We start from the raw sequence: 11617 nt of genomic DNA on the forward strand, positions 1-11617 counted from the left end.
TTTTGCAACACTTTTGGGCCACGACCTGCAAGTTGAGAAACACTGTCCTAGAGGACTCCCTTCTATGCCTGTGTCATGGACAGGAACAGTTGTGCTGCTGGACTGCTAATGGTGTTTAACAAATGTTACTGGAAACCTATCACACAGGATATGGCTTTGAGATGTAAAGCTGCTGGCGCTGGTTGGGCACTTAGAGGAGAAGCGGTTCTGGGAAAGAAAGGCATAGCAAAAACAGGAAGCCAGGCAGGTTGAAATGTGAAGTGAGAACAACCCTTACACAGCCTGTTGTTCCTCAGGCTGACTGATGGGTTTGGGTTTAATGCAACGGTGGTTATTGATCCCTTGCTGTTTGGTCACAATGTATGATGGAGCTGCCCTCTGCCCTGTAGATGCGCTGTAGCACCTCTGCTTCTTTCTCCCATTCCCCATCAGCTTGCTTTAATGACTCTTTTATTGACAACGCTGAGTCCTAATGAGGAGGAGTACTGCACACTTCATTAAGGCTGCAGAGTGGATGCTTTCTACCAGCAACCAGGGCTGGTGGCTGCAATCAGGGCTGAAGAAGGGAGGGATGGAGAAATTCAGGCAGCATTGGGATCCAGGTTCTCCTCAAGAGAACCTAGAGGAGGCAGCTATGCAGTAAGCAAACAGCTGCAGCACAGGCCCCTGCTAAGGACAGAAGTGGGAGGGAAAACATCTGGGTGGAGAGCAGGCCCAGGTAGTCTTCATCTGGCATAGTGGGCTAAAAAATCATTACATTTAAAGACACAGACACTCACAGAGGGTATGTTAACATTGCAATCTAAAGGTAGAATTGCAGCTTGCATATATATAACTTAAGCAAAATTTAAACTAGCTGGCTTGGGTACCAATAATAGCAGAAGTGCAACAGCATAGGGTACAGTAAGTGCTCTGCCTATGCTGGGTTTAATGCAGCATTTAATGCTACAGTACCAGCCCCCCAGCTGGCTAGTTTAAGTTATCCCAGGAATGTCTGCACAAGCTGATATTGCACCTTTGGATTGTAGTGAAAATACATATAGGAAGATGATTCCCTCATAAAAAAGATTCACATGCTGGATTCACAGGTTCCCAGTTATCATGCTTCATGATTCTGTTCTCCGTTCCGGTGCTTCCTACCAAAAAGCTTCACTTTTGATGCAGTCAAATCCAGTCATACTGCTGTGGGAGAGATGGATAATGTATCAGGGGATGACTCTTTTTGGTATATGCAAGCCACGTACCCTTCCTTGAAAGAGTTAATCTGAGAACAGTCACTTGCAAAGGCTGTTGGAAACAGTGTTATATGGTCTAGGCACAATCAGTGATTCCTGGAGAGGTAATACATTTCATATGGGATTCTACTGGGATTCAAGTGTGTGGTGGGTTTTTTGTTTTCTTTTGAAATGGCCTAGAACAGTGGTGGCCAGTCTGCATTACAGGTGCTACAAGTGGGATGGGCAGCTTCTGTGTGGCATGCAGGAGATTGGGGAGGGGACAGGCATTGCAACACAGTGGCAGATGGGGCAGAAAGTAGAGCAGAAAATAAGGCAGGGAGCAGAGGTCTAGAAGCAGAAAGCAGAGTAGCAAATTGGAGTGGCCCTCAGGGAGGGTGTAGGGCTAATTTGTGGCACACCTAGATTGGCCTTGACTGGCCTAAAAATTGGTCTTTAGCATGTATAGGTTGGCTCACGTATTACTAATGTTTATTTTTCTAACTTTCCTTGGTACCCAGTTCAACATTGCCTTGTCTCTTCTATACTGACTGATAAGGAGAACATAAAGTATAATGTGCCCCTGCCCCACAAATCAGAATGGTAGCATTGTATATCCACTTTTCCTAATGCAAATGACTGCACTGGGTTTAGGGCAATAGAAAATTAACTTCCTGATGTCTGGATAAGAGTGCTCTGATCTGGATCTGGATTAAGTTTAAGTTAAGGATCAGAGTTTATGTCTGAAGCTGTTCTGGGACTAATGTTGAGGGTTGACTCTAATGGGAACGAAACCTCATGGGCAGTTCTTATGTATTTTCAATCCCAAATTGAACCGTTTGCTCATGTGAGATTACTGCCATCTTGGACTGTAATTCTTCAGGAAGAGGTGTTCTTGTGAGACTTTGGTTAGTTCTTACCTGGAAAACAAGCTGCTATCTGAACCACATATCAGGGGCACAGATTTTGATTTGGGAGACTGACTCCTACCTTGCAGAAGAGATTCAAAGATAAAGTTCTAGTCTGGAGTTAGCTCTATACATTTCTGTTGCCTCGGTCTCCACACCCACTATCAACATAAAGTCCATCTGTATTAACATTCATAAATCACTATCCATCATGCAGTTCTGCTTCATTTGTTGAGCCATTTTCCGGACACTTTTATGATGTATTGTTTGATTTTATTAACAGAAGTGGAGGTTTAAAACTCATTGAATTCCCATAGCCGCTTTGCCCTGTAACCCTACCCGCCTTATCAAATCCTTGCTTAATGAAATGCAAGCTTCTAACTTAATGGCCTTTGTATTGTGCTATAAGGAGTGACCCATATGTTAGCCGATAGATGAGAATATTTTGAGATTTGTAAGTGAGCATTTGGAGAGAGAGGTGAGTCCATGACATGATCTTTCCCACCCACAGAGAAAGGGAGAGCTGTTATAAAGCTCTGTGATAAGGGATGAGCATAAAAGGCTTGGGGGCTGGAAAGCAAAGGGCCAGATCAATTTTGGTTTTCCTATGGAAAACATTAATGTTTTTTATTGGAATTTAAAAACCAACGCTCCCCCCCAAAAAAAGGTTGAGAACCTAATTATCTTACCTAAAATATTTTGCTTTGGAAATACTGCTGCTCCATTAATTGGAGTGATAATTCAGGTGCCTCCTGCTCCCATTTACTCTGAACTGAGCTCTTTCACTTGACCATGTCTTCCCTCAGGACCCACTACTCCTGGCCCTGGTGCATCATAGGAGGTACAGTCTGGCTGTGCAGCATGGTATATATAAATGAGTGAAAACATGGGTTGGTCTAGGATTTTGAAAAGGGGGCTTCAAATAGTGTGGCACATCATCATGTATAAAACACAACACATTTTCCTCCAGCTGAAGGGAAGCTGCTAGTTGTCTTACATTTAATATGTGATGGGGCTAGCACTATATTATTCAATTTAAGATCAAAGCAAAAACAAATATAACTATTGAAATGTGCACCAATTTGCTAGATTATATATCAATTAAAAAAAAACACAACAAAGTGAGCAGAAAATAGTCAAAAATATGTATTGGTCCTGCAGTCATCGTTAATTGTATGTCTCTTACTCATAACAAAGTTTGTCCTTCCTCGGAGTCTTGACAGAACCTCCAGTACTTCACTGGAAGTCATTTCTACATCAGAGTTAATATTACCATACCTCAGCTACGATTTTTAGCTAAAGCTAAAAACAATCTGCAGGGTTGTAAAATAGAAGAGACATTAGCAGGAGTGGCTAACAGACAGCAAAATTGCAGGGTAAGGATTAGTTTGAACAGAGAAACATCAACATCATTAAAGAAGAGAGAGGGCTGGGAACATGAGGCAACTAAACCAAAACATCCATGGGGCCCAGCAGCAGCACGTCCAAGTAAATGCATTGCGGTTTTTGTTTGCCATAGTTTGATTTAGGGTCTTTTTTGACAAAAAATAAATTCCATAGAATACAGAAAGTTTTCTTGAAGGGAAAAATAATTGATTTAGTAAAAAACCTAATATTTTAATCAGAAAACATTTAACATACATGCTTTGACCAGCATTAGTTAAAAGCAGACTTGTCATGAAACAAATGCAACAGCAGGGGTCAGAGGCCACTTGGCTGGAAGTTATGCCTGCCTCATCACCCTGCAAAGCCCCTGAGGTATGAAAGTTGCCTTTTCCCCAGTGTATGTTCACTTCTGTCTTCACTCCTCACATTCCCATCATTGCTGTGCTGTATCATCTCAGGGCTTCAGCATACCATTCCCTAGAGAACTTCTTGCTGAGCACACACAAGAAAAGGGAGAAAATCTGCCAGGGTTTCGTGACAATCCAGTATTTACTGTGACAGTTAAACTTAATGATATGGGAGGCTTGTCACACTGCATTACAAGGTCATTATCTGTGGACTTGGATATGGGATGGCTTACTATTAATTAAATGCAAAAATGACTGTGGTTAGGTGGCAGTCTTATATACTAGAAATACAGAAGCCTCAATGCAAGAGATTGCAGCTTTCTTCCCCATCATTTTTTTAAGTTTAGTCTTTCCTCTTCATGTTTATCAAGCAATCAATGATGGTTTGCAAAGTGTTTTGAGATCCCACAATCAAGGAGTCTGTGTTATATATATGTACAAAGTATTATCGCATTTGCTGTGTTACAAAGCATACATTTTCTTCCAAAAGCAAAAGAATGCTGGCTTGAAAAATAAGCCATGATTTGTGTGGCTCTAATTTTCTCCTCCTCCTTTTGGCTATCCCCCTTCTGTTTCCACTACTGAGGCCTTACCTGGAGTACTGTGTCCAGTTTTGGGCCCCACGCTTCAAGAAAGATGTATAGACTGTAAAGGGTCCAGAAGAGAGTGACAAAAATTATTAGCAGCCTGTGAAATGGGACTTAGGAGGAAAGTCCAAAAGAACTTGGGGGCAGGGGAAAGTTTGATAACAATCTTCAAAAGGCGGTACCCAAAAGGTGATTACAAACAGGATAAAGCTAGACATTTCTCTGTAGCTGTAAGGTACAGGATTAGGTGCAATGGCTTCAACCTGCTGCAGAGGAAACTTAGATTGGAGATGAGAAAGAACTTTCAGACTATGATGGTGGTTAAGCATTGGAGAAGGCTACCTAAAGAAGTTGAGGAGTCTCTATCCCTGGAATATTCAAGAGCAGGTTAGAGAGACATTTGGGTGGGATGGTTTAGTCAGGGATGATCCTGTCTTGAGCAGTGGGCTGGCCTAGATCACCTCATGTGTAGGGATTTCTGTAAATCATGCCGGAAGTGCTCCCTGCAGCGATACGTTTAATGTTTTTAATTTCACTGCTTGTTCCCCCTCCACCTATGATTGGCGAGGGGCCCCACCACCCAGGATATTTGCTGCTGATTGCCGGGGAAGTGAAAATCATGGTTTTAAATAAAGGAAGAAAGGAGAGCAGCAGTGTCTGGATCCTGGACTTCAGAAAAGCAGACATTGACTCCCTAATGGAACTGATGGGCAGCATCCCCTGGGAAGCCAGTCTAAGGGGGAAAAAAGTCCAGGTGACCTGGTTGTATGTTACTGAGAGTGCAGGAACAAGGGACCTTACTAAGGGTGCAGGAACAAACAATCCCGATGTGCAGGAAAAATAGCAAATATGGCAGGCAATTAGCTTGGCTTATCAGAGAACTCTTCAGTGAGCTTAAACAAAAAAGAAAGCTTACAAGAAGTGGAAGCTTGGGCAAATAACTTGGGAGGAGTATAAGAATAGTGCTTGTGCATGCAGGGATGAAGTCAGGAAGGCTGAAGTGCAATTGGAGTTGCAGCTGGCAAGGGACATGAAGGGTACAAGAAGGGTTTCTTCAAATAGGTTAGCAACAAGAGGAAGGTTAGGAAAAGGGTGGGTCCCTTACTGAATGTGGGAGGTAACTTAGTGACAGATGAGGGAGAAAAGTACTCAGTGCCTTTTTCACCTTGATCTTCACAGGCAAGGTCAGCTCCCAGACTATTGCAGAGGGCAGCACAGTTTGGGGAGAAGGTTTCATAGATTTCATAGACATTTGGGCTGGAAGGGACCCTAGAGGACCATTGAGTCCAGCCCCCTGCCCCAGGGGCAGGAAGTCAGCAGGGATCATAGGATCCCAGCAAGATAAGCATCCAAATGTGTTTTGAAGGCGTTCAAAGTGGGTGCTTGAACCGCCTCCGGCAGCAGTCTGTTCCAAACCTTGGGTGCCCAGATAGTGAAAAAGTACTTTCTTATGTCCAGCCTGAACTGGTCACAGTGGAGTTTGTGACCAGTTTGACCTTGTCATTCCTTGGGGGGCTCTTGGTGAATAGTCGTTCCCCCAGATCCTGATGAGCACCCCGATAAACTTATAAGTGGCCATCAAATCACCCCGAGCCTGCACTTTTCCAGGCTGAGTAGCCCCATGGCTCTCAGCCTCTCATCATAAGGTCTGTTTTCCTAACTTCTGATCATGCGCGTGGCTCTCCTCTGCACTCTCTCAAGCTTCTCCACATCCTTTTTGAATTGTGAAGCCCAAAACTGGATGCAGTACTCCAGCTGCGGCCTCACCAAGGCCAAGTACAGTGGAAGAATGATGTCCCGGGATCCACTTGAGAAGCAGGTGAGCAGCCCTCAGTGGTGAAAGAACCAGGTTAGGAATTATTTAGAAAAGCTAGATATATACAAGTCCATGGCGCTGGATACAATGCGTCTGAGGGTGCTGAGGGAGTTGGCTGATGTGATTGCCAAGTCACTGGCCGTTATCTTTGAAAACTTGTGGCAATCAAGGGAGGTCTTGGATGATTGGAAAAGGGCAAACTTTAGTGCCATCTTTAAGAAAGGGAAGGAGGATCCAGGGAACTACAGACCAGTTGGCCTCACCTCAAACCCTGGAAAATCATGGAGCAGGTCCTCAAGGAATCCATTTCTACGCACCTGGAGGAGAAGAAAGTGATATGGAACAGTCAGCATGGACAAGGCAAGTCATGTCTGACCAATCTGATTGTTTTCTATGATGAGATGTCTGGCTCTGTGGATGTGGAGAAAACAGTGGATGTGATATAACTTAACTGTAGCAAGTCTTTTGATATGGTCTCCTACAGTATTCTTGCAAGCAAGCTAAGGAACTGTGGGTTGGATAAATGGACTATAAGGTGGATAGAAAGCTGGCTGGATAATCAAGTTCAATGGGTAGTGATCAATGGTTTGAGGTCTAGTTGGCTGCTGGTATCTAGTGGAATGCTGCAGGTGTTGGTCCTGGGGCCAGTTTTGTTCAATATCTTTATTAACAAAGATAATATGAAAGACAGGATGGAGTGAACCGTCAGAAAATTTGCAGATGACACCAAACTGGGGGGAATTCAGAGTGACCTAGACAAACTGGAGGATTGGACCAAAAGAAATCTCATGAGGTTCAACAAGGACAAGTGTAAAATCTTGCACTTAGGAAGGCAGAATCCCATGTACCACTACAGGCTTGGGACCAACTGGATAAGCAGCAGCTCTGCAGAAAAGGACCTGGGGGTTACAGTGGACAATAAGTTGGATATAAGTCAACAGTGTGCCCTTGTTACCAACAGCATACTGGGCTGCATTAGTAGGAGTGTTGCCAGCAGATCGAGGGAACTAATTATTCCCCTCTATTTTGCACTGGTGAGGCTGCATCTGGAGTACTATGTATAGTTTTAGGCCCCCCATTACAGAAACGAAGTGTACAAGTTGAAGAGAGTCCAGCAGAAGGCAATGAAAATGGTTAGGGGGTTGGGGCACATGACATAAAAGGGGTGGCTGAGGGAACTGGGCTTATTTAGTCTGCAGAAGAGAAGACTGAGGGGAGATTTAATAGCAGCCTTCAATTCCTGAAGTGTGGTTACAAAGAGGAAGGAGCTAGACTCTTCTCAGTGGTGACAGATGACAGAACAAGGGACTATAATGGTCTCAAGCTGAAGCAAGGGAAGTTTAGGTTGGATATTAGGAAAGACTTTCTCACTAGGAGGGTGGTGAAGCACTGGAATGGGCTACCTAGAGAGCTGGTGGAATGTCCATCCTTGGAGGTTTTTAACAAACAAAGCTTTGGCTGGAATGATCTAGTTAGGCATGGTCTTGCTTTGAGCGGGGGATTGAACTAGATTGCCTCCTGAGGTCCCTTCCAACCCTAATTTTCTATGAATCTATGTGACGAACTTTAGATACATATGTTGCCCATTTAACTTTGTGAAAATAGCTTTTTGAAAAGGGCCCAGCTTAGCAAATTAGTGCTTCCTACCTTTTCAATTTCTGGACCTGAATTGAAAGTGATTTGTAATAAAGTTAGAGGGCAGCACTTCTCTGTGCATGTTTGCTAAACAAAGCAGAAAGCAGAGTGGTATCCAGTTGCATTAACAAGGGATAATGAGTAATAGATAGCAGACATAGTCTGCTCTGCCAAAGTCAACATTTCCTGCTATAGGAAGCTATGTGTGTGTAAACATGAAATGTGCAGTGTGTGCAAACAGACAGCATTATATGTGGGTGAGTCTAAACAAAAGCAATTCATGAGTGTGTGTGTAGACACAGAGCACCTTGTTTTTGTATGCATAAATAGCAAGCATAGGACCTTGTTACATGGTAAATTTATGTGGCTTCTGGACCTCTTAACCCTTGGATTGGCTGCACAGTAACACCTTTAAGTGGTTTAAAGCACTCATGATTCAGTTTAAAGTTATACTACTCCAGGACAGGATTATCTCTAATCCACCTGATTTGGCTCCTGTTCCATGAGTGTGGCTTCTCCCTACAGCTATCCTGCCCAAGCTGAAGTCCTTCAGCATCCCAGGATGCAGTGGCCCCTTCTGCACAAGGGCACAGAGGGGCCAGGCACCACAACTCGCCCAGTGGGGCACTGGGTACATTGAGCACAGCAGCCCTGGAGCTGCAGTGCCTCCTGCTGACACCCAGGCCAGCTTGGTGCTCCCACTGGTGGTGGCCCAGGGAGAGTGAGCTCCCGAGAAAAAAAAGGTCAGGCCACTACAAGCTCAGGAGACACCTGGCCAGCTGACAGCTCACTCCCCCACACCTCAGTTGGCCAGACTGCCAGCCAGGGGGGTGCTACCTGAGCTCCAAGGAGCCCAGTACTTTTTTTCTCCAGAACTCCTCCACCCTGCCACCGCTGGCTGGGCTGCCAGCCAGCTGGGTGCCACCTGAGCTCTGAGGGGCCCAGTCTTTTTCAGAGCTCAGGCAGCACCTGGCTAGCAGCCCAGGCAGGGGTGGTGCTAGAGGGGGTGGGGAGGGGCTGGCTCTGGAGAAAAAAAGGATTGGGCAGGGAGCTGAAGCAGAGAGTCGGTCTGGATAGCAGAAGGAGGTAATGTGCCGCTGGGTACTTTGGGCCTTTGGCATTCACAGTGCCTGGCAGGACCAGCCCCTCGCTCCTGGTCCTGCCGCTAGTTCCTAATCCTGCCCCTGCGGACCAACACTGTAGTAGCAAGTCACAGCTGTGCAGGTGAAGGACAGTAGGAGATAATGTTTCACATTAAGGAGGAACTGCTCCACTAAGATGTATAACACTAAGCTGATTAAGATTTGTTTGGCTTGCACTGTAAGGTGTAGTAAGGTCCACAGTGTATGCCTGTATCTCCTCTTGCAATGGTACAAAATCATGAGTAACTCCAGTGAGAGCAAAAGAGTTACTTCAACATAAATGGATGTAAGGAAGAGAAGTCAGTCTTTACATGTACACAGAGAGCCCTGTGTGTGTGCATACTTGCATTTATTCATCTTTATGCAAACTGTAAGTCTAGCAGTAAGTAAATAGCTAGTTACCTATGTATTAAAAATCAGATTCTTTGGCTTCGGTCTGCTTCAGTGACTTGCCTAAATTCTGCAGCAGAGCTGGAAACAGACTGCAGTGTGTCAAGCACAAAATGGTGTTTTCTTTCTTAAAAGTCTGTAGAAGCAGTTCTGTGGCATAACAACAGCAGGGCGATAGAGGCAACTGCCCCAGGTGGTAACTTGAGGAGCCGAAAAAAACAGCTACCACTGGCAGCTGCTCAGCAGCATAGCAATGTGGGTATATGGCCGCATTGCTAAGCTATTGAGGCAGATAGTCATGTTAGTCTGAAGGCAGGCAGAAGGCAGGGTAGGGCAGCACCATGGACACTAATTGGTTCAAAGAGGCATAAGCTTTCATTAGTGACAGTCTACTCCGTCACATGCTATCATCAGGATGAAGTAGGCTGATGCCTTTGGAAGTTTATGCCTGTCTGAATCAGTTAGTCTCTAAGGGCACCTATATATGTGTTTCAGGGTGGTGGGTATTTTAATTAGAGTGGCTTTCAGGAGCCACTGTATTGAAAATGCCTGCAGTGTCTTGTATTCAGCATCCCGCATTTCAAAATGGTAACTGGTGCTTTAATTAAATTAACCATTTTGAAATACAGGGATGCTGAATATCCAATGCATTGAAAGTGTCAGAGCACATATAAAAGTATCTGAAGTTGTTCACCCTGCCTTTTGCTTAAAACTCAAAAGAGCACCAACAAACAGAACCAGCACAGGCAGAAGCTGTGCAAACTTTCCATATACTGCCATCTCAAGGTGCCTCTGTTCGGACTTGGAAGGAATGGCATTAATAGTGAGAAAGAAGTTCAATCTCCTATGCAATACTTGGCTCATCCGATTATTAACCCCTTTGTTGAGCCATGACTTAATGCACAATGTTGGGGGAGGTTTTGTGATTATGGGATTTGTATAGGATTTGTGCTAAAGCTCAGCCAACTCATTTCAGGTATGAAATGAGTCGGGCCTGATTTGACTTGGTGACCTAGAGGTGAAAGGTGGACTATCTCATTACCAGTCTCTGGAGCTCATCTGCCCCTTAACAAATCAATAATTTTGAATATGCAAGCTTTTTACTTCTTTGTCATGTTGTTACAAATGACTTGTTGATTCAAGAAAAAGGTTGTATATTACTTACCTTGTCTGTTTTACTTATGAAAAAGTCTCATCAGTGAAGGCCTTTCACCTTTTTTTCTAATGAGTCTCTTTCCTCTTTTCTTAACCTTTTCCTGTAAAGGTTCTTTATTCTTCCCTTTTCTACTAATGCCCTGCACCTAGTCTAATCTAATTATTAATCCTATTAAGGATTTAAAAATTAGTTGTTTGGAACAGGAACCTTAACTTCATGCTTGTCTCTAAAGATCAACCTATGGGATCGATGTCTGTCTATCTCATTATGACTTAAGAATGCATGCTTCTCTCTTCCTCTACAGAAGAATCACATTTTCTCTTATTTCCTCTGATCTGATGGTCTGTTACTTTATAATGCATTTCCCTGTCCTTGACTTTTACCATTCCTCCCTGTTTCTTCACCCCTGCCTCTAGGGCAAACAAAGGAAGGTTATTTAAGGTGAAAGAAAGGACAGCAGAGAAGCATCACAGGACCCAGTAGGGAAGTTGATGCCTTGGTGAGGTTGTGTTTACCTCTCAGAAGGGTTCCCTCTTGCTTCATTCTGTCTCTCCCTCTATTTGCATGGCTTTAAGGGGCAGATGCACACATTAAAGCATATGGAGATGTAATCTGCCAGGATTACAAGAGTTTACAATTCCAAGTAAAAGAGTTACAAAGACCAGATATCAAATACAGGGCCAGCTAATTTTGGATTCCCACTGATGCCTTTTCTTCTTTACCTCCTCCTGACCCAATTGATCACCCACTCAGGGCTCTGTGTGCTCTGTCTACAGTCCTCAAACTAATCATTCTTTTTGTGCCCGAACAATGGATCTCTTACACTGAAATGGTCTTTGGAGGCTGCTTAGCTAATACACAAGCAAGAGAACAGCCACCAGCACCTATGCATTCCTTCTCTCTGAAGATAAATTCAAAGGGATCTGAGACACAGATAATTTTTCCTTAGGCACTAGATTTTTTTCTTGTCTTTTTA

This window comes from Crocodylus siamensis, chromosome 4 (assembly GCF_052110815.1).
Source record: "Crocodylus siamensis isolate JL-2025a chromosome 4, ASM5211081v1, whole genome shotgun sequence".
NCBI classification, from domain to species: Eukaryota; Metazoa; Chordata; order Crocodylia; family Crocodylidae; genus Crocodylus; species Crocodylus siamensis.